The sequence below is a fragment of the Microtus oregoni genome, unplaced genomic scaffold, assembly GCF_018167655.1.
Source record: "Microtus oregoni isolate MIOR12 unplaced genomic scaffold, Mior012 000048F_ref0000485, whole genome shotgun sequence".
Lineage (NCBI taxonomy): Eukaryota > Metazoa > Chordata > Mammalia > Rodentia > Cricetidae > Microtus > Microtus oregoni.
Window position 1 is genome coordinate 1238345 of NW_024543222.1, and position 21008 is coordinate 1259352.

The 21008-nt window shown below is 51.3% G+C and overlaps 1 protein-coding gene across 6 annotated transcripts in view; it reads left to right on the forward strand.

Annotated features, from left to right (window-relative positions):
* The window catches only part of Rbfox3 (RNA binding fox-1 homolog 3), a 424557-nt gene that overhangs the window by 93076 nt on the left and 310473 nt on the right, over positions 1-21008 (forward strand). For 5 of the 6 annotated variants that reach the window (XM_041635693.1, XM_041635689.1, XM_041635691.1 and 2 more), the window contains exon 2: positions 11362-11499. The gene's annotated coding sequence lies outside the window, so the exon portion shown is untranslated. Of the gene's footprint in view, positions 1-6016; positions 6128-11361; positions 11500-21008 lie in introns of those variants that run through there. The other variant, XM_041635690.1, reaches the window with a different exon arrangement.

Genomic DNA, 21008 nt, shown 5'->3' on the forward strand with positions numbered 1-21008 from the left:
CATTGGGAATTTGTCTTTCTGAATCTGGTTTATTTGGTGTAAGTGTTGGTTTCCACTTCCAGCTATTTTCCTGAAAAGAAAATAATTGCCCCTCCCTCCCAGCCTTCCTTCCTTCCCTCCCTTCCTCCTTCCCTTCCTCCTCCTCCTCCTCCTCCTCCTTCTTTTTTTAACAGAATGAAATCTGACTGTGTGTATGTGTGTGTTTTCTTTACCCACTTACCTGCTGTGGACACTGAGGTGGTTTTCTCGTCTTGGCCTCAGTGAGCACGAGTGTGCAGGTGGCTCTGTTAAACACTGGGTGTCCTGGGGCATAGACCCAGGAGCAGTATAGGTGCGTCTCATGGTGGTTCTATTTTTAGGCTGTTTATGTATTTCTAGTAACCTCCACACTGCTTGCTTAGGCAGCCTCTGGCAGGCTGGCTTAGGTTCCCAGCAGCAGCACGGAAGAGCCCCCCACCCCATGCTCTCTCCAGTGTGTTGTCTTTGTTTCAATGTCGAGAGCCACCCAACTGAGCCGGGACGGAACCTCAGTGCCCTTTGACTTGCATCTCCCGGATGGCTCAGGATATTGGACATTTTTTTCATATACTTCTTAGCCATTTGTACTTCTGAGAGGTTTGTTCATTCATTGATTGGGCAATTTGTTTTGTTTTGGTGTTTGATATTTTGAGTTCTTTGTGGATTCTAGATATGAATTCCCTACAAGATCAGTACTTACAGGTCTGTGGGTCACTTGGGGTAAGCTGACCTTGGAAAACTCTCTGTGAATCTATGGGTCTGCTGGGTGGCTCTACACTGGGCAGGATATAGCTATGTCATTGGCCTCTGTACGCAAGGCAATGAACAACCGGAAACACATAAGGGTTGGGATGTCTCTGCATCTCTTCCACCTTATTAGCCAAAAATTTCATACAGCTGAGCCCAGATTCTCACAGGGAAGAAAAAGAGACTCGGCTCTTTGGGGGGACATCTTGCAAACAGGACCACGGAGGGCATGATGATGGAGGGATCAGAGTTCTGCTAATGTGGATTCCCACAGTGCTGTGGGTGGCAGGCCAATTCTGATGACAAGATGATGGTGGTGGCAGGGATGACCTTGATGATGGAGATGCTGCTCACTATGCATATTGAGTGTTAATCATGGACCAGTCACTAAACTGAGTATTCTGTATACACGATCTTGTTTCTCTTAGTAACCCAATGATGGAATTATTTTATTTTCAATTATGTGTATGTATGTGTATCTATATGGGGTTGTGTGCATGAGTGCAGGTGCTCAGAGGTCAGAGGTTATCAGAGAGATCCCTTTGTGGGTGCTGGAGACATCTGAGGTGAGGGTGCTGGGAGCTGAACTCTGCCAGAGCAATACGCACTCTGAGCCATCTGGCCAGGACCCTGCGCCCTGCTGGCCTTTTGATGTGTGCTCCCAGCTTCATTGAGTTGCTTTGGCCTTCAGAGGTTCCTTCTGCCATGGAAAATTCCATGACCCCAGATTCATATGCTGGACTCTAAGACTGTCACCCGGAGGAGCTCAAAAGGAAAATGAGTTCCTAGGAAGGCAGATGTCAGGGCAGAATCTTCCAGGTGGCAGAGTGGAAGAGTACACAGGCTCAGAATTCATCTGAACCATGACAACAAGGTCCCTTCCCTGCTGGTCTGTGACCTCTGCTTCACATCTGATGGATAGGACTGCAGTAGACAGAGCCCCCTGACAAGGGTCAAATACTCACCTGCCTGCTCCTGCCTGCTCTATTATCCCAGCCTCCTGCCAGGCATCTGTGGTCCCATGGAAGACCAGGGCCTCATCACTGCCAGAGAGAGTTCTCTGCAGGTCTGCATCCTGCTCCCCACACCCAGGAAAGTCTTGGGCAGACTCCAGGTGTTTCTTGGTGACTGCTGGGGAGGTGGTTGTGCTCCAGAAGCAGAAGGGTTACAGGGGTACCCTGTGGGCACATCAGGGAGACCCTGTCAACATCCCAGCCCTATGTATGCTTTACCTTTAGCCTGATACTGGCGCTAATGAGGCAAAGCCAGACTTAGGCTCACAGCAAGGTGAAGCAGGATGAGTGTGCTGTCCTGGGTCTCCGTGTCGCCTCCCTCTCTCCTGGATGCAGGAGTTGATGAGCAATGACACAGGCTAAAGGTGGCCTGGTGGGCTTTCCCGTGGGCCACACCTCTCAGCCCAAGCACACACAGCTATAGATGAGCACTTTCCCTGGAGGAACGGATCAAGTCCCAGGTTCAACTCCTCCATCAGGAGGCTCAACAGTCTCAGGGCTGTGGAAGTTCATGGCCCCAGGTCCTCCTCCCTCACACTGGCATACCCAAGTCGCCTGCTAAGACGTCCTTGTCTTTCCACATGGGGGACGCTGTCTTCAAAGCTCCCAAATGTGCAAGAGATAGGCAGGCCTTCAACACTTGTTTGACAATCTGGTGACACTGAAGACAATGCTTGCGTGGCTCAGTAGCAGCGCCACTGTGCCCAGGAGTCAAGGGAAGGGTCATTCTCTGCGAGGGTTGAATGACAGATGCTGCCCCTGTCTCCTAGGCCCCTTGGCGGCAGTCCTGGTCCCTTCCACTCCCACAGGGGCTGGGGGGACTGTGAGGTTTCTACATTGGGACCTGGGCAGCTTCCTCCTGGGGACTAGTATTCCACCAGGGCAGAGCAGAGCAGGGCTGCCTGGGAATTCTTCTGGAACTGTGCATTACAAATGTCACGGTGTCTCTTGCAGTGATTCTTAAAGCACACTACTGTCTTGAGCTAGTTCCCTAATGCTGGAAGAGAGAAGCCAGTAGGCTCTCAGTTGAGAAGTTCCTCCAGGGGATGCAGTCAGGCCACAGACAGAAGTCAGGGGTGGAGTGGAGGCGGGGTGGGGGTGGAGGGTGCTCCAGGGCAGCTGGGGAACTCCAGGCCTGAAAGAGGGGCAAAGAGAAGACCTTCATGCCTATCCCTCTTGGAAGAGTTTGTGGCTGGTCCGCTGGCTTTTATGACTCCACTTTGAAGTCCCTGGGGCCCTTCTCATCAGTCACCAGCCCTGGTGACACCATTGAACCTACTGGCATTTCTATTTGCTTTTTTTTTCAAGCATTCAGAATCTGTTACGGTGGCCATATCTTCCATTTATGATATCTCAGAGAAGCCTGTTTAGTGTCCCAATATGCTAGAATCTACCTACTGCCAGAGACGAGAAGAAACATACGTCTATTCTCCCTGATTATGGGGTCTCCATAATCCACCTTTCCCTGGGGGGGGGGCTCTGTAGGTTGAATACTCCCTGCCCCCATGCCTCCAACCCCAGCACTGCTGTCTCTCCCTGGGGTGGGGTGGGGTTCTGTAAGTTGGATACACCCTGACCCCATGCCTCCAGCTCAGCACTCCTGCCTCTCCCTGGGGTGAGGGGGAGGTTCTGTAGGTTGGATACCCACCCTACCCCTATGCTTCCAACCCCAGCACTCCTGCCTCTCCCTGGGATGTGGGGGGTCTGTAGGTTGGATACCCCCTGCCCCCATGCCTCCAACCCCAGCACTCCACACATTTTGCAGGATACCTCTCCTTTCGCGCTCATGCCGTGCCTCATTGCCCATCTTCTCTCCCACCCACCCTCCTGATCTCCTTGCATCCCCACTCCTGCACCCCCTCTCACCTTTCTACACTCCAAATCCCACTCTTCCTATGCCCTCTTGCATCCTCTCCCCGTCTCCTTGTTGCTCTTTCCTCCTACCCCAAGCTTGACAAGGAGGAGGTGCCCCTTACTCATCTCCTGTTGCTGTACCCAGACTCTCTGCACCTCTCTCTTGGCCTGTGACCGCCACCCTCCTGTGTCTTGTGCTCCATTTCTGCTCCCAAGAATCAGACCAACTAGGTCCCTCATCTCCAGTCCTAAAGCTGTAGAGGAGGGGACAGAGCTTGATGGGAAACCAGGCCGGTGCTGCGACCCCTGGGTAGTCACAGGAAGCATGTGGTACTGGGAGCCAAGCATGAGGGTTAGAGAATGGCACCCTCGAAGTCTTAGCATAACAATGCTCACAGAAAGTTACCGCATGGAAACAGAGTGGACCTCCCCACTTCCAGCCTCTCCTCCTGCCTCGTCCCCAGGCATTGACTTCCTGCTCAGCCGGGCACCTGAATAGGCCCCTGTGTATGTCTGTCTGGTATGTCCATGATCCTTCTCTAGGTGTCTATAGCTAGTCTTTGATCCTGTTTCTGGCCAAGATGGATTCCCATAGAAAGAGTGGAGCTTGCTCCTTCATGGGCCTTTTGGGCCTTCCGGCTGGGGCTCTGTTTGGAGGTGATCCCCTGTCTGGCACCGAGGCCTGCTTTATGACCTCCCTCACACTTCCGATGTTACTTCATTGAGCAAGCTTTTCGCTTTACCTAACCCCTTCCTTCCATGTCTACCAAACCTGTGTGTGTGTTCTGAGACCGCATTCACCAGCCTGGCCCAGATGCTCTGCCAGTGACAGCAAAAGGGGAAGGTCATCCAACCTGTGTGGTGGAGAGGTCCGCTCTTAAGTGTGATTATTCTTGGACCCTACGGGCAGGCAGGACCTGCTGCCCCCCAGACCTTACTGTGTGCATAGATGCCCTACGTGTTCATTGGCTGCCTACACCCCCACCCTACCCTGCACTGCTGCAGGGCCACACAGGTGCACTCTTAGTTCCTGCTGCCTGGTGCAGTTGGCGCAGGCTGCCTGTGTGTGCTGAATTCCTAAAGGCGGTGGGGGGTTGCCTGGGTTTCCTGCAGACTCTTGCCTGTTTTAGCACGGTGCAGGAGCCTGTCAGGATCGACCTCAGGGTTTTCTCTCTCTTCCTACATACTCGCCATTCCAGCTGAGCTTCTCTTTACAGCAGAGCACCAGTGTGTGTATGTGTGTGTGTGTGTGTGTGTGAGAGAGAGAGAGAGAGAGAGAACATGCGTGTGTGTGTTGGAGTGTGTTGAGTGTTTGTGTCTTATCTATGTGTGTCAGTGTGTGTATATCTATCTGCATGTGTGTCCATGTGTGTATCTCTCTCTCTCTCTCTCTCTCTCTCTCTCTCTCTGTGTGTGTGTGTGTGTGTGTGTGTGTGTAGTATGACCCAGGAGGGAAATGGCTTATCCACTAATTGACCTAGGCCACTAGGTGAAGTTCAGGATTTGGATCTTTCCATCAATCCAAAGATCAATTGATCCACTCACCCATCAATCTGTCTATTCATCCATCTATACATTGAACCATTGATCTATCTATTCGTCTTTGATCTGCTGAACTAAAGATTATTTGATCCACCCACCCATCTATTGATCAATCCACCCAACTATTGATCCATCCATCTACTCACTCTCCGCCCACCCATCCTTTGATCCATCAATCCATTGATCCGTCTATCTGACCCACAGCACTGAGAACCTAGACTTTTTCAGGCACTGGGTTTACAGCCTTAGCAGACCTGGGTGGAGGGATATAGCACACTGGAACACAGTAACAGTGAGCAAGAAACAGCTTTGCCTCGGGTTGTCAGGGGAGCCCCCTATAGAAAAGTCACAGTTGGGGTGAGAGGATGCCTGGCCATTGCTTTTTCCTCTGGAAACACCCTTATCCTAAGATTCCAAGTTCCTCTGTTTTGTTCTCCTTCCTTGGAGGCCCCCGTTCCTCTACGCAAGACTTTCCTACCAACTCCTGGAAAAACCCAGCTATGAACCGACATCACCTCTGCCATCTCCACTCCCCCTACCTTCTTTCTGTCTGCTACGAGCACCTCTGCAGCTTCAGGTAGCTTTTATGCTTTCTATAAATTCTTGTTAGTTAACTCTCACGCTGCAACAGATTACCTGCTAATGCAATGGCTTCAGACAACCGCAATTAACTGGCTTTCAGTTCCTGGGCTTCCAGAACCTGCAAAAGCAGCTTAGCTTAGCTTGTGCTTTAACGAAAAAAGCTCAAGGTATCTCAAAGGCTTCAGATTGCCAGTGGGCTGGGCTGTGGGTGCTGCAGCCAGCCTGGGATTAAAGCACTGCCTTCTGTACTGTTCACAGCAATGGACTCCCAGCCTCCTCCTGCTCGTGCGGTCTCTCAGCAGAGCTTCTGAAGGTCCCCGTGACATGTGACAGCAAGAAAGGTGCCATGCTCTGTTTGGTGACCTGAACATGTATGTGCCTTGCCTATCGGATCTTTCATTCACACCAATGACCCAGCTGGGAGGCGGGGGACAAAGGTGGTGAGGGGATGGGATCACAGGAGCCATCCTGGAGGATGGTTATTACTGTCCCCGAAGCAGGCAAGTCTTAGGCCTTCATGCCCAACCACTGGCAGCTCCCTCTGTGGTTGCTTCAGAGGCTGTTCCAGTGTGAACAGTGTCACAGCCTTGGAATATGTTAACTTTTAAACCAAAACCCAGGATTTCTATACAACCAGATTGGCCTGGAGTGTACTATCCTCCTGCTTCAGCCCTCTTGGTTCTGGGTATATGCTATTTATGCATAGGAAAGGAATAAAAATAACAACAGTTCCAATGGAAATGGATATCACCAAGACCAACTTGGTAAACCAGTGAGTTGGACTGTGGTGACTTGCTGGAATTGACTCGAAGACAGCGGGATCACCAAAGCCACCACACCATGAATGACAGACAGCCCAGGAAAGCTGGAGACTGGCCCCACACTGCACAACCCGAGGGCAGCTCAGCAGTCTGGAGCATCTCCTTCTGGCAGTTTATGTGGTCTGAGTCTTTTGCAGCTAACTCAGCAGAGCTCTGAGCTCTGCTTTTTCTAGAAGGTGGCTCAGCTGGCATGAGTGTGTATTGGGTACAGAGGAAGGCCTTACTGTTATGCTTGGGGAGGGACCTTGTAAATCTGGTTGGTTTCAGGGACTTCCTGAAGTTATTGAAGTCTGCTTCCTGAGCGTAAGGAGCTTCCCTGCAGACTGAGTTCCATCTCTTTTAGGTTATGCTTAGAACTCCAACATGGAAGGTTTTCTTTGGGGAAAAAAAATTTATTGCACAATGAACCCTTCCCAAGGTAGCTTTCCCTCATGTCCTGAGCCCCCCCTTCCTTTGGAAAGGGGTACCCAAATGGGCACTTCTCAGCTTCTATTGAGAAGCTATGGAGCGGCTTATATTGCCTGTTGTAGCGATCATGTGTGACACTGGCTTCTGAACCCCGCTAGCCGTATCCCCTGGTTTCCGCCTTGCCCTTCATCAAGCCCACACGTCTCATTTCATCGTCTGTAGCTGTCGATTGAGATTCCTGTCTTGCTTTCGCACATCTACAGGGTCCGCCTGGACACCAGAACGTACTCCTAAGACACGAATCTGCATAACTTCCCACTTAAAAATTCTCCAAGTGACTTCATGAAGTCCTTGGTGTGGCATTCAAAGTGCATCATGATCTGATTATCAGTCTCTCATGGACAGTCCCATCTCGGGTCTGTCCCATTCCAATGTTGTTCCTTCTCTATATTCCCAGAAAGACATTTCCCTGCGGCTGTCTCCAGTTAGCACCTGCTGTCTCTTTCTCTAGTCTGCCTCCCTTCTCTTCCCCCTCTTCCTCCCTCTCCTCCTCCCATTCCCCCTTTTCCTTCTCCCCCTTCTCATCCTCCTCTCCTCTCTGATTCCTCCTCCTCCTCCCCTCTTTCTCCTTATTCTCCCCCTTCCCCCTCTAGGGTCTGTTACCAGCTCAATCTGGGAAGCCAGAACACCCTCCCCTATGAGTGGGGTGGGTTCCCTGTCTCTCTCATTGACATTTTATTCCTCCAGTTGCTCAAATGTCTTGATATAGCACTTGCCGTGTGCCAGGCCCTAGGTGTGACATGGTGCAAAGGAATATTCTACCTTCTCAAGGCTTGTCCACCTCCACTGGGGTAGATGACTGTTGTGTCTCTACTGCGAGCTTCTTGGGGACATGTCCCTGTGGCGTTCCTTCATCCCCAGCATAGGAAGAGCTCACAGTGGTGCTTTCTAGAAGGGTCAGGACATGCGTGCCAGAGATCATGGTTTCCTCGGCATTCCTTAGGCATGCCCAGTCTGCTACACCAGGCACCTGGTCATTGCAAAACAGGGACCTGGGGGACTGATGGGATGGAGCAGTTGGAAATGGCATGAGGAGCTGCTTTTAGATGCCCAGCACCCACATAGAAAGTTAGCCGTAGTGATAATTGACTGTAACCCCAGCCCTGGATAGGTAGGGAGACAGATCCCTAGGACTCACAGGCCAGTCAGTTTATAATAAGTGGTGAACTCCAGGCTCAGCAAGAGAACCTGCCTGAGAAAATAATGAGGCTGAGTAAGGCAGACACCTGCCGTCAACTTCTGGCACACATGAACACACACACACACGCACACACATATGCACACACATGTACATAAGCACACACTTTTTCACATGTGTATACCCACAGTCCCCTCCATCCCCCACATGAAATAAAAAGATAAATTAATTTAAATGGTGAACATCTGGGCTGCTTTGGTGATGGGAGGCAGAAATGCCCCCAAACACTCTGACTGTTCCCCCAGCATCTCTACATCATTAAATCAACAACAGCAAAAACAAAACGCTTAAACCCAGAAACCTGGTGACTTGGCTATAACTGGGCTGGGGTATTTTGTGGGTTCACTTATGAGTTGAGGTGCAGAGTCTTTCTGCTCCTGGGCCCAGCTTCACAGATAGAAGCGCCTGGGCTCGCAGGCTGAGCTCAGGTCAGACAGCCACCAGCCTTTTCTCCGCAACTGTTCCCCTGACCTTGGGGAGAATCACTTCCCAAATTACAGCCTCCGCTCTGGGAGTGTTAAACACAGCGCGGAGAACACATAAATTACATAAGGCCCTTCCCATTGCCGCTGGGTGCCTGAAATAATGTCACATTTCTCCAAACCAAAAGGTACACTGTATTATTAAAACAGGCTAGCATTAAAAAAAGAAGTGTAGCCACGGTGGCTGTCAGACTCCCAGATGCCAGAATAATAAACCCGGAGACAGGATTCATAAGGCGCGAGGGGAGTGAAGGGTGAAGCCGGTTTTGCAAGAGCGGTTTTAAAATGGGAGGAGGAGGAGGCTCATTTTCTCAGAATATTGTATATTCCCTGTAATCTTTACTACTGAAATGCGGCACACTGTGTCTTGTTTTCCTCCTGGTTAGAGGCACAGTGAGTTGCGCTTTCTGGGCTTGAGAGTCATTTTAAACTCTCCTGTTGTCCTTAGTCTGTGTGTCGTTGTGTGTGTGTGTGTGTGTGTGTGTGTGTGTGCGCGCACGTGTGTGTGTGTGCGTGTGTGTGTGTGCGCGCGCGAGATGTAGCCCAGGCTGGTCTCGTACTTGCTGTGCAGACAAGGATGACCTTGGATTCTTAGTCCTCCCGCCTCCACCTCCGGAGTGAAAAAGTCCCTCTCTGGCTCCCCACCTCCGTCTCCCCCTCCATGCCCTTCCTTCCTTTCATCTTGAATCCTATAAATAAAGCCACTTCCTCAGGTGAACTTTTAATTTATAAAGAATTAGTGATATCTCAGTCTGCCCTTGGGTCCTCCAGGCCATGTGGAAGCTCTTTTCGGGGAAAATCTGTGCAGGCTTTGAGGCTGGGCCTTTCTCCACAGGAATTTGTTTCTGTTACAAAGTCTAGGGATATGGCGGTCTTCTCTTGCCATGTAAAATGTGGAGGGAGTGTCATTTTCTTTGCCAACAGTGGCCAGCTATAACTCTTCTGTGACTCTTCATACTTCAGTGACTTTGGGTTCCTGGAGTCAAAGGTACAGCCTGTACTCTAGTATGTGTGTGTGTGTGTGTGTGTTGTGTGTGTGCGTTTGCGTGCACATGTGTGTTTATACGTGCACATGAATATGCAGGGGGCACCGTGGGAACGTAGAGTTCCCCCCTCACCCTCCCTGCAGCTGCTAGCAGACTACCCTTTGTGGGTCAGCAATGATCATGCCTTGTGTATTCCTCAGCTCGATGATCAACTTGCCCGACCCAGATTTAGGGCCTGGTACTGCACACCGTGGGGCACTTACAGCACACACGGGACACAGTAACTGCTTCCGAGGGCGAGGAAGACTCAGTTCTGCCCCTGACAGATGAGACCCTGTTGCTACCAAAAGTAGGAGCAGCAGGACTGTGGCCTTGATCCTGGGCTCTGGAGACCCCAGGTACCCAACCCTTTTCTTCTATCTCAGCCAGTCCTGGCCTGGCTCCCCTTCTCACCTTGCCACAGTCCTCTGACATTGCAGTGGGGATTGTCAGAGTGGCGTCTAAGACTAGCAATCCCGTAGGCGGGGATCCATGTCTGCGCAGAGTACAGTGGGGTGTGGCGGGGGCTTCAGGCCTGCAGCCTGTGTCCAGTGCTGTTCTGTGCAGTGGGTGATGGATGGTGCTTCACATTGTGCAGTGAAGAAAACGTGTCTCTATAGTGGAGAACAGGCTGCTAAATCATCTCCCACTCAGCTTGGATCAAAGAAACCAAAACAGCCTGGGTCTTTTTGTGGGCAGGGCATCACTGGGGCAGCTGTGGGATGGTGAAGATTTTTATAGAGGGGTCTGTTCCTAGATGGTTTTCCTGGGGAAATGCTACATGTAGAGTCTCTGGGATTGGAGCGGGGAGAAAGCTATGCAGATATGAAGGGAGACGCACTCCATATGGCAGTGGGTACACAGTGTGGCATGGGCCTCAGGAGGGATATTCTGGAGGGAGTGTGGCAGGAGAGGTTCCATATCTCAAGGGTCCTATAGGCATTGGACGATTCACCATGCTACCACCTGTGGCAGTGTGTGTAGCCACGCGAGAGGCGGGGCCTTTGCACTGTATCTGTCCTCTGGTCTCATTTGCTTAGTACCTCGAGTCCTGGGAGCCTGGAGCTCCTACAGACTAAGTTTCGCCATGGTCACTGAAGCAATGTTGGGTGTTTCTTCCAACTGACTGTCCTGGAGGGGTGTGGCTCAAGTGGGGGTGCCATCTGACCAGTCCCACTAAAAGAGGGGCACGAGGTGTCTGTATGTGACGGTTAGATGGAGGGGGCCTGGAAATGAGGCTAGAAGGGGAAAGGGGAGAAGATGGGGAACAACTTGGTGGGAGATAAGCCACAAGGGGAGTGGGCAATCAGAGGAAGTGGGCACCAGGATGCTGAGAGGGCAATAGCCCGGGCAGATGGCAGAATGACTGAGCGTGGTGCCCGGCACTGTGGTGCTAATGATGTGTCCTCCTGGAGACAGTCAGTTCCTCCCTGAGGCAGTCAGAGACTAAGCCCTCAGTGGAGGGGTGAGGGGGACTCTGATCCCCAGCCGCTCTTGGCTGCTGCCCCTTCTCTTTGGTTTAATGCCTGCGTTTATTTCATATTAAGGGGAAGTGAGTACATCTGAGGCACGGTATTTATTTTTCTTTCTCATTTTTTTCTTTCCCTTCAGGTTGAAAAGCTACCTGGGAGAACCTAACCATCTCTTGTGACCCCGCTCTGTCTGGGTACTGCCCACCCCGAGAAAGCTTCTTTGGGTCCTTGGTGTCCCCACCGCCCTGTGACAGTAAAGGGGACAGCACTCCAACAGGTAAGGCCACGCTACTCACCTGCTCCTGCCTAGGCGGTGCTTGAGTTTGCCGTGAGAAACACTTTAATATGGACACTTCACCTTCCAGAAGGTGTGGGGTGGTGGCAGGGCATCCTGTGCGTGCGTACATTTGCAGTTCATTGTGTCTGCAGGATTCTGTGGGTTGGTTAAGTCAAGAAGAGTCAACGCTCCCCAGGAAAGTGCGGGGTTGACTTTGCTCTCCACCGTCAGCGTGGCTTCGGGAAGGAGAGTTGTCAGACTGTGTGGCCTGTTGCCAGCTGTCATCATGAAATGTTCCAGGGGGCAAGGTCGGGGTCTGACCCTCCAATGTAATGCCTAGGTTGCCCTGAAGCGCCGTGGGCAGCTGCAAACCTCTGTCTTACTGGTGACAAGATGCAGTTTTTTGCCCCAGGGTGGGCAACAGGTCCCTTCTGACATGAGCCACCGGGGCCAGTGTCACAGTTGCTGGCTTCAGACACAATCCACAACTTCACTTATTTTCCACGTTGGTACAGGGCCCAGGGACACCTGTGTGTCCCCCAAAAGCCCCACAGCGCTTCAGTTTTGATAGGCTCTGAGGCCTGTTTGTAGACCCCCCAAGAAAATGCTACATATATGATTTCAGTTTTATATAAATGGCACACAGGGGCAAGGGCTGTAAGAACCCTGGGTACTAACTATGTAGCTATGCTTTCTCCCTGAGACGTTAGGGAGCCCCATCCTCCTGGTCCACCTGCATGTTCACCAGCTAGGAAATACCTCAAGCTGTGTGAAGGTCAGAGGTCAGCTTGTAGGCCAACCCCACCATGTGGGTTCTGAGGAGGGAGCTCAGGTCAGAGCTTGGTGGTAAGCACCTTTGCCTAACGCACCGTCTCTCTGCTCCCCAGTGATGGCCTTGGTGGTGCCCAGGTAAAGTGGCAACCAGACATAGGGCAGTGGGTGGCTTTCCCAGAGCCCGATGCAAAAGTCTATTGGAAAGAATTACGTATGATGTTGAAGGCTCTCCAGGGGCATGCTCACCGTGCCCTCATGGGTGGCTGAAGGTCCCTTCCCTGGGTTTTCTTCTTCCACCAGGCTCCCTGGTCCCCACACTGCTCTGTGTTTCTCACGCAGCAATGGAGCTTGCCCTTTGATCATGTGACAATGTATACACTGTGTATAAAAGGGATGAGCCCTCTGTAGAGTCGGCTTTTGAGTTTTGATCTTCTCCTGGGCTAGGGGCTGTGACAAGCTGACGCAGGACAGTTGCAATTCTGATCAACCGTGTTGTCACGAGGGGAAAGAGTGACAGCAGGTTGCGCAGACGTGAGGATACTTATGAGGTCAGGCATGGTAAAGATGTCTTCGCATTTCTCCCTGGGTAATAGTTTTCCAGGGTGCATCCTGTTGTACATTGAGGTGTGCCTATGTACGAGCAACTCTGATGAGCCCAGCCCTATTTCGGACTCTGGAGATACAGAAGAAAGTCCTCACAGAGCTCACAATCTGGTGGGAGGTGGAGAGCAAGCAATGTTGGGGAAGGAAAAGGCCCCGGGGGACAAAGGAAGTAGGCTGAGCTTACCAACAATGGGGGATGCAGGACAGGGTGGTGTGGTAAAGCAAGGGAGGGAGAACCTTCCAGAAGGGGCACGTGGTGTCAGGGATGAGCTGAAGCATCTAGAAGATGGGTATGCAGGGCTGTGTGGCTGAGTGTGGAGTGGATGAAGTAGACATGAGATCCAGGGCCCTGGGCCGAGGCCAGGGGCCTTGGGGGTGGAGTGATGCTCTTCTGTTAAAACCCACAGCATCACTAAAGGGCTCTGAGTCAGGGAACGTCCCTGTGACTCAAATCTGACAATGTTGCCTTCTGCAGAGGAGGTCAAAGTTGAAGCTGGGCTCGGCTGAGGGCTGTTATGGGGCTGCTATTGTTCTTGAGTAGCAATCCGGACTGGAGACTGGACCAGAGGTGGATGTCCGGCCAAATTTGGGCTGACTCTTGTGCCATGCTGACTGAGATGGCCCTGTGAGCCTGAGTCATGCTGAGAGGCCCTCGTCACTCCCTTGTCACTCTGAGATCATGGCTTGTGGCTCCTAAGAGCCCCAGAGGAGTTGTGTTTTGCAGATGGCCTCAGGCAAGCCCTAGGTCCTGTCGCTGGATGCTGGAGCTCCTGACCCTACTCCTGGGCAAGGACAGCTGGTCCAGCTCCACCTTCTGTGTCCCCAGCAAGGTACCTCTTTGGGGCCATTAGAGCCAAAAGCAGAAAGCCTAGCTGGTCCTCAGGATGGACCTGGGAGGTCCAGGGTACAAGTGCCTTTGCGTGGAACTACTTTGTGTAGCGCACTCACGTTCTGACCCCGTGTTTTTAGAAGAAGCTGTATATCTACCTTTAGAAGTCCGGCTGTATATCTGAGAGTCTTGTCCTTCCTTGTGGTGAAGGCAAGGGGAGTGTAGACTCATGATGGTCCATCATCTGAGTGAGCACAGCACAGATGTATGTCCCAGTCACCTGTATGTGACCTAGATAGTCTGTCTTTTCATCAGCTCTGAGAGGGCAGGAGGCAGGTCTCTGAAGGAGAAGGTCAGGCACATGGGTGAGTGGCCAGGCATGTCAGGCTGCCGACTCCTGCACACACTCCCCGCACAACAGAATGATGCCCGGTGATGTTGAACACACCTCCGGGGCATGAGAAGCCCTTGCTCTGACTCCTTGGAGGAGAGCTTCTCCTAGAGTAGTTTGAGGTCAGAGATGAAGAACCTGGGCCAGAAGGGCCTGCTGGAGCTTGCGGCCTGTGCAGAGCTGGGTCACAGTTCCAGGAATGGCTTTGACACGCAGGCCACCTAATGTGATCTCCATCACTGTCAACATGTCCTTGCTCAAGGGAAGACGGGAGAAGCAATGGTTTCCTCCTGCCTTTGACACTGCCCTGTGCATAAGAGGGACCTTGTCATTAGGTCTTATTTAAAAGCTTTCCCCTTTTAATATGTAGTCAGTTCGGATCTTAATATGCAGCCAGTTCCATTAAAAACACGGGTGGACATTCATCAACAGAATGGGTGTTGTCGTGGCCAGGCTGTGGGCAGTGGTCCATCTGACTCGCTGGAAGGAGGCATCTGTCACCCACTGGCACAGGGGGCATTGCGTCGGTGCCGCCACTCTTTTACGTTGTCCCCATGCTCTGAGATCCTCCCAGCCACACGTCTGTACACTGTTGGTGTCACTTGGAGGAGCCAGGCTTGTGGCCAGCTGTTCTTTCTCCAGATGTTGCTAAGAGGCGAAAGTTGCTCACGTTCAGACACAAAGGGGTAAATCAAGTCTTCCATCTGTCTTCCGGGCCCCTCACAAAGGACAGTAGGCAACTGAGACTGGGGGCCCCAAAGGTTGGGGTGGTGCGTGCATGTTCTCGGTTGAGCCGCCAGCACCCTACAAGTGCTCAGCGTTGGAAGACATCCATCTCCGAGGCCCCCTCCCTTGAGCTGCATCCCATGAGGACAACAGGCAACATCCCATAAATCATCTCCGAATGAGCGTGTTCCCTGCACTCATCCATCATGCCTGGCTCTCCTCTGCTTGTTTTTAAAAGCTGTTAAACCAGAATCCATCACAGGGGATGCCGACACCTTGGGCTCAGCTGAACACAGCCTGCCTAAATCTGTGTGGAAGACCCCCTCCACCACCACATCAGCACCAAGGTCTCTTGGTGTGGGGAGGAGGGTGATCGTGGCTTTACCCAGAGATAGACCTCCCTGTTGTCTGTCTGTACAGAGCCTGCCCTGCTGCATGGCAGGGCAGTGGTGCCCATCTGACCCACACGGGCTTCCTGGGAGGGACTAATGCACTTCCCTGGGCTCCCTCTAGTACCTGATAGTTTAATTAGGGGAAAGGCACCGTGGTTACTCGTTTGTTGATAAATGTGCTTGGAGAGGAAGTCTCAGTGGTGTGGAGCTCAACCCCTTCACTTCTCTGAACGTTTTTATCACTAGAATGAGCACCGCGGTTACACTGAGCTCACCCCAGGGACCTAGACACCCGTGGTTGCGTTTCCCTTTCTCCACCCTGCCACCACCTCCTGACTTTCCCTCCCCCTCTTCTTCCTCCATCTCCCTCCACCTTCACCCCTCTCCTTTTCTGCCTTCTCTTTTCCTCTCTGCTCCTCTTTCTCTTCCCTTCCCTCTCTCCCTCAGCACCTCTATTGCAGGATTTTCTTCATTTTAAGTTTCTCTGTATCTTCTTTGACAGCCCCGCTAGCCCAGCTCCATGCTTAGCCTCACTATTCTGCTTTTCTCTGTGGTCCACAGTCAGGTGACATCTGAGGGGCGTCAGAGGGTGTGAGAAGGCACCAGATGCTGTCTTCTCCAGGAGAGCCTATGGCTGGAATCTTCTAGGCTTTGGGATGCTCCCCAAGTGACTGGTGTTGGGTCTGCTCCAGTAGCTGCCTGACGGTCCCTGGTCCCTAGACAGATGCCACAGGCCTTGGTGGCATTTGTAATATCTTCTCCCATCTGCCTTTAGCATCTCCTTTGCCTTGTATTTGTTAGTTCAAGGACAAAACTACTCACTGGTGTGGCTGTGACCCCTTTTAAAAAGTAGGAAACCAAGTCAATATGCTTTCCTCAATGGCCTTTGAGCTCTGCGGTGGAGCTAGAAAGGGGCCGGAAGGGTCACAGAGGATGCCAGGGAGTTTCCTGGGTCTCGACTCCTGGTGAAGCCGTCCAATTAGAGCGCATTAGTCATCAGGGTAATTAGCATTAATAACTATTAATCTGCTCCAGGTGCTGCTCCCACCCGGGAGTGGAGGCCTCTGTCCCTGGGCTGCCTTCTGAGGAGGGGGACAGGGTGGCAGCAAACCTCTGGGGCTCGGGGGGAGGGAGGGAGGGGGGGCTGTCACAAAAGGGCTGGTTGTGTCCAGGCTGCGTCTTACTGTCTGTCCTGTGGCTGCTGCAGCAGGAAATCTCAGCCTGGGTGGTTTAAAATGAGAACTCTGTATTCTCACTCTGTCCTAGAGGTCAGAAGCCCCAGTGTGGGAGCAGCAGGGGCAATACCCAGAGCCCCTCTGAGTTCCTGTGGTGGTGGCCTTAGTGCTGGTGGCTGAGGCTGCATCTCTCCCATCCTTACCCTTGCCATGACATGGCTGTGCCCCCACCTCGCCCGCCCTCTGCCATGCGTTCTCTGGTTTTGGTTTTGGTTTTGTTGTTGTTGTTTTTGAGACAGGGTTTCTCTGTGAAAGAGTCCTGACTGTGATGGAACTTTGTAGACCAGGCTGGCCTCAGACTCACAGAAATCCACCTGCCTCTGCCTCCCTAGTAATGGTATTAAAGGTGTGCGCCACCACCGCCCGGCCTCTTTTCATTTAACAAAGACCTCTGTCACTGCCTTAGGCCTCTACTCTAGTACAGCTTCCTCGTAACTGGATGGCATCTCTGAAGTTTCTGTTTTTATGTGTGTTCCATCACGAGGATTGGGGACGAGGACACGAACAAACTTTTGGGAAACGTTGTCTATGGCTGCTGGAGGAAGGAAGGGGTGGGCATCCCAGCACTGTAACCCTGAGTGGGCCGCCCGACACTGGAGTTCCTTGGGACACCACTTGGACTGTTGACGGGTTGGCATAAAATGTAAGAAGAAATGTCCTCCCCTTGCTGTAACGGAATACCCGAGTCTAGGCTACTCATAAGGAAATAAATAGTTCACACATTTCCAGAGTGGGAGGTCCAAGAACACAGTGCCAGAACTGAGGCCTTCGTGCAGCACCCTGGCAGGAAAGACCAAGCAAGTGTCAATGCTTGGGTCTGTCCCTCTCTCCTTGCAAAGTGACTAATGCCATCCTGGGGTCATCCTCGTGACTTCACCCAACCCCACTTCATTCCCAAAGGTCCCACTCCAGATATCTTCATTATAGACACTGGATAATAAGTTTCAGCATAAGAATTTGAGAGACACATTCCAATCATTAGTGAAGTCTTGAGAGCCCCAAGATCCCTAGGTCCTGGCCAGACAGAGAGGACGCAGTGATAGCTCATATTGATTGCAAAGTGAACCTGGACACACCTCCATAACAGCGAAAAATTATCCCTCTCTTCTTCCAGCCCAGGCATGCATTTGCTGTGTGTGTGCATGCATATGTGTGTGTCTGCATGTATGTGGGATAACCATTTCACCCCAGGGATTCCATCTCTGCCTCCCTAGTGCTGGGCTTCTAGGAGGCTGCCACACTTGCCTGGCTTTTCTGTGAGTTTCTATGGATCCGAGTTCTAGTCCTCATACCTGCACAGCAAGCATATCTGGCCCGCTGTCCACCTAGCCCGGGAAAATTATCCTGAGAGCCAATTAAGAATAACGTAGCTGGACCTTACCCTGACTCTAACAATAGCCTGCTCCTGACACGATTCCAAGTACGCATGCTCGTGTAACGAGCGAGAAGCCAGAGTCTGGCGTGCAGGATATTAGAAAGGACTCAAGAGTGTGACTTGGAGGAAGCTGGAGAGGGGTGCTGAGCAAGGGAGGGAGGAAGGGAGCCCGGGTGAGAGCAGTGAACTTGGGTTTCCAAGTGGGCAGGTAACTGCGAGGAATTAGAGCTTCAGGAGGCCCTTGCAGATATGGAGGCCAGAGGCAGGGCTTGGGAGAAGGCCAAGAAGAGGCTCCGGGGCTCAGAGCTAGAATAACGGAGGTATGCATAGCTGGCCCGTGAGGGTTCTAGCACACAGAACAAATGCCATTGGGAGAGAGGACAGAGGAGCTCTGAACCACATTCAGGTTTACATGCGGGGGTCACAGAAGAGTCAGGTGTTCTTGGAGACCCTGGTCTCAGTCTGCTCAGTGCCTTTGTGTCTTACTTTCTCTAGAGATGGTGAACTACATGGGGTCAAAGGCTGTATCTTCAGGGAGAGCCACTGTCCACAGAGGGAGGTACGCCAGGCTAGTGTCAACACCGAACATCACACAAGGACAGTCCTGTCCCGCTGAAATTATGGGCAGAAGATGCGACTTAAAAGACATGCCCTGGACAGAGAAGCTGGGAAGGGTTTTGTGTGGGGTCTTCCTACATCCAGTTCCAGGGCCAAGTGTCTCATCATCAGAAGCCATGAGACTCCCAGTCCATGTCATCTAAAAGTCAGACATGGGTTTGCTGGTGTAACTCCCAGATAGGAGCCCAGCTAGGTCCCTGTGTCCGGGTGCATAGACTGTCCAGTCTGTGCTTTTGCACGGACACTGCATACCATTAGAGGGACAGCTCTGACTCCACTCACAGAGTGGGAGAATGTTATTTGTTATGGTTTGTAAGGTTCCACCAATGTTTCAGGACTGGAACTTTCAAAGACACCTGTATTCAGAAGAGGGCTGGCGTGCATCTAAGAGGAAAGAGAACACAGAGGAGGGGCCAACACTAGCTTGAGTTATGTTTGTATGTGTGTGTGCACGTGCGCATGTGTGCCTGTGTGTCTGTCTGTACGTGTGTGTCATAGAAGAGAAGACAAAAGCCAGTCCTCCCGTCCTCTGCTGGGATAAACTTTACACCATTGGATGCTGCTGGGTCGTGGCTGGAAGTGCAGAAAGTGCAGGGTGTGGCCTCCTGCAAGTACCGCTGGGGGTCCATCAGGATGTCACCACCCTGGCAGGACCTGAAAGCAATCAAAGCTGAACCCAAGTTCAACAAAGAACAAAGAGGATGCTCCTAACATCCTATGAGGGGCGCCTCTGTACCCAGAGCCCCCCAAACAATGGGGAAAGGCTCAGAGATTCTTCAATGTGACCTGCTGGTTGAGTGCAGTCCATCTTGTCTGGAATGTTTGTCATCCTAAGGGTGTGGGTGTCATTGCCCTGTTAACCATCACAACTCTGAGAAAACAGCCACAGGCCAGCTGCGATCACTGGACCATTCAGAACCAAACCCCACCTCAGTTCTCCAGCACTGACACTCATTCAGAACGTGCTGCTGGGATAGTTCAAGTCAACACTACTCAAAGCAAGGTCCACATACCAGGGCCCACCTATGAACCACGGCTACTGGTCACATGACTGAATAGTGCACCTGATCACAGTGCACTAGGCCATTTTATGTTTCTATAGCTAAATACCAGAGGCTGCATGTTATAAAGCAAAGACGTTTAGTTCTGGTGCTTCAAGGTAACAGTACTGATGGTAGTGGTGATGGTAGTGGTGGTGATGGTGGTAATGGTGGAGGTGATGGTGGTGGTGATGGTGGAGATGGTGGATGCTGATGATGGTGATGGTGGAGGTGGTGGTAGTGGAGGTGGTAATGATGATGATGATAATGGTGGTGGTGGTGGTGGTGTCAGCAGGGTTGGTTTCAAAAGCTTCCCTCTGGGCTGTGGCATCTATCCTCTTCTTCATCTCACATTCTTCTTTCTGTATGCGTCTGTTCCCATTTCTTAAGTATTTCACTCAGATTGGAGCAGGACCCACATAGTGATGCTCCTCATTCTCTTCAGATCTCTGCAGCCTGTTTCTATATATAACTGGATAAACATTGAGTATTAGGACTTTAGTGTATATGTATATATATATATACATATATATTTATATATTGTGTGTAAGCACACACACACACACACACACACACATATATATATATATATATATTGAGAGAGAGAGAATTTCAATGTGAAGCTCTGGGTGGTCTGAAACTCTCTATATAGGTCAGGCTGGCCTTGAAAACTCAGAGATTCACCTACCTTTAGCTCCTCAGTGCTCAAACTAAAGGCGTGCTGGTGCTGAAGGCATGGGCCACCACATATGGCTTAGTATATGAATTTTTTAAACACAATTTAGTCCATTCCAGAAGGGCACATGAGAATTCTCTGCTGTGTTCTCACAACTAACAATGAGTCTTCTATTATTTCAATATTTAACATGAGAGATTAAGTTTTAGCAAGGTCTTACCCTATAGCCCAGGCTTGCTCTAGCTCAAAAACAAACAAACAAAAAAACCCTTCTGCTCAACTCCAAGTATGGGGACTATAGGCATGGCATGCATCATAACACCTGGCTTTAAAATGAAAATTTAAAAAGAAGTGGTTTCTCAGCATGGCAACCATGGCATTTTGGGTAAGTTCAGGCATGGCTACCATGGTATTGTGTAAGTCCTAACATGGCCAGTGTTGCATTGTGGGTAAGTCCTAACATGGCTACTGTGGCATTGTGGGTAAGTCCTAAATGGCCACCGTGGCATTGTGTAAGTTCCAGCAGGTTCAACTATGCTTTAGGGTTAGCTGACTGGGATCGATGACAAGTTTTCTCATCTCTTCACCCTCTGCTGCCCATGGCAGTAGGAAGGTACCACAGCTGGCACTGGGTAGTCTTTCAGTGGGATCTACTTATAGAGCTGCCTGGTCTTGACTCCCTCACATTTCCTCCATCCTTTCATCTATCACAGTGCTGGCTTCTCCTGCTTCTCTGGATGTAGCTGTGTGTGGTGGGTCTCCATGATGGCCTTCTGAAGACCATCTTTGAAAGGGTGCCATTGTGCTTTTGTGGGTACATTATTTTGGATCTTGTTACCCTGTGAGAAAG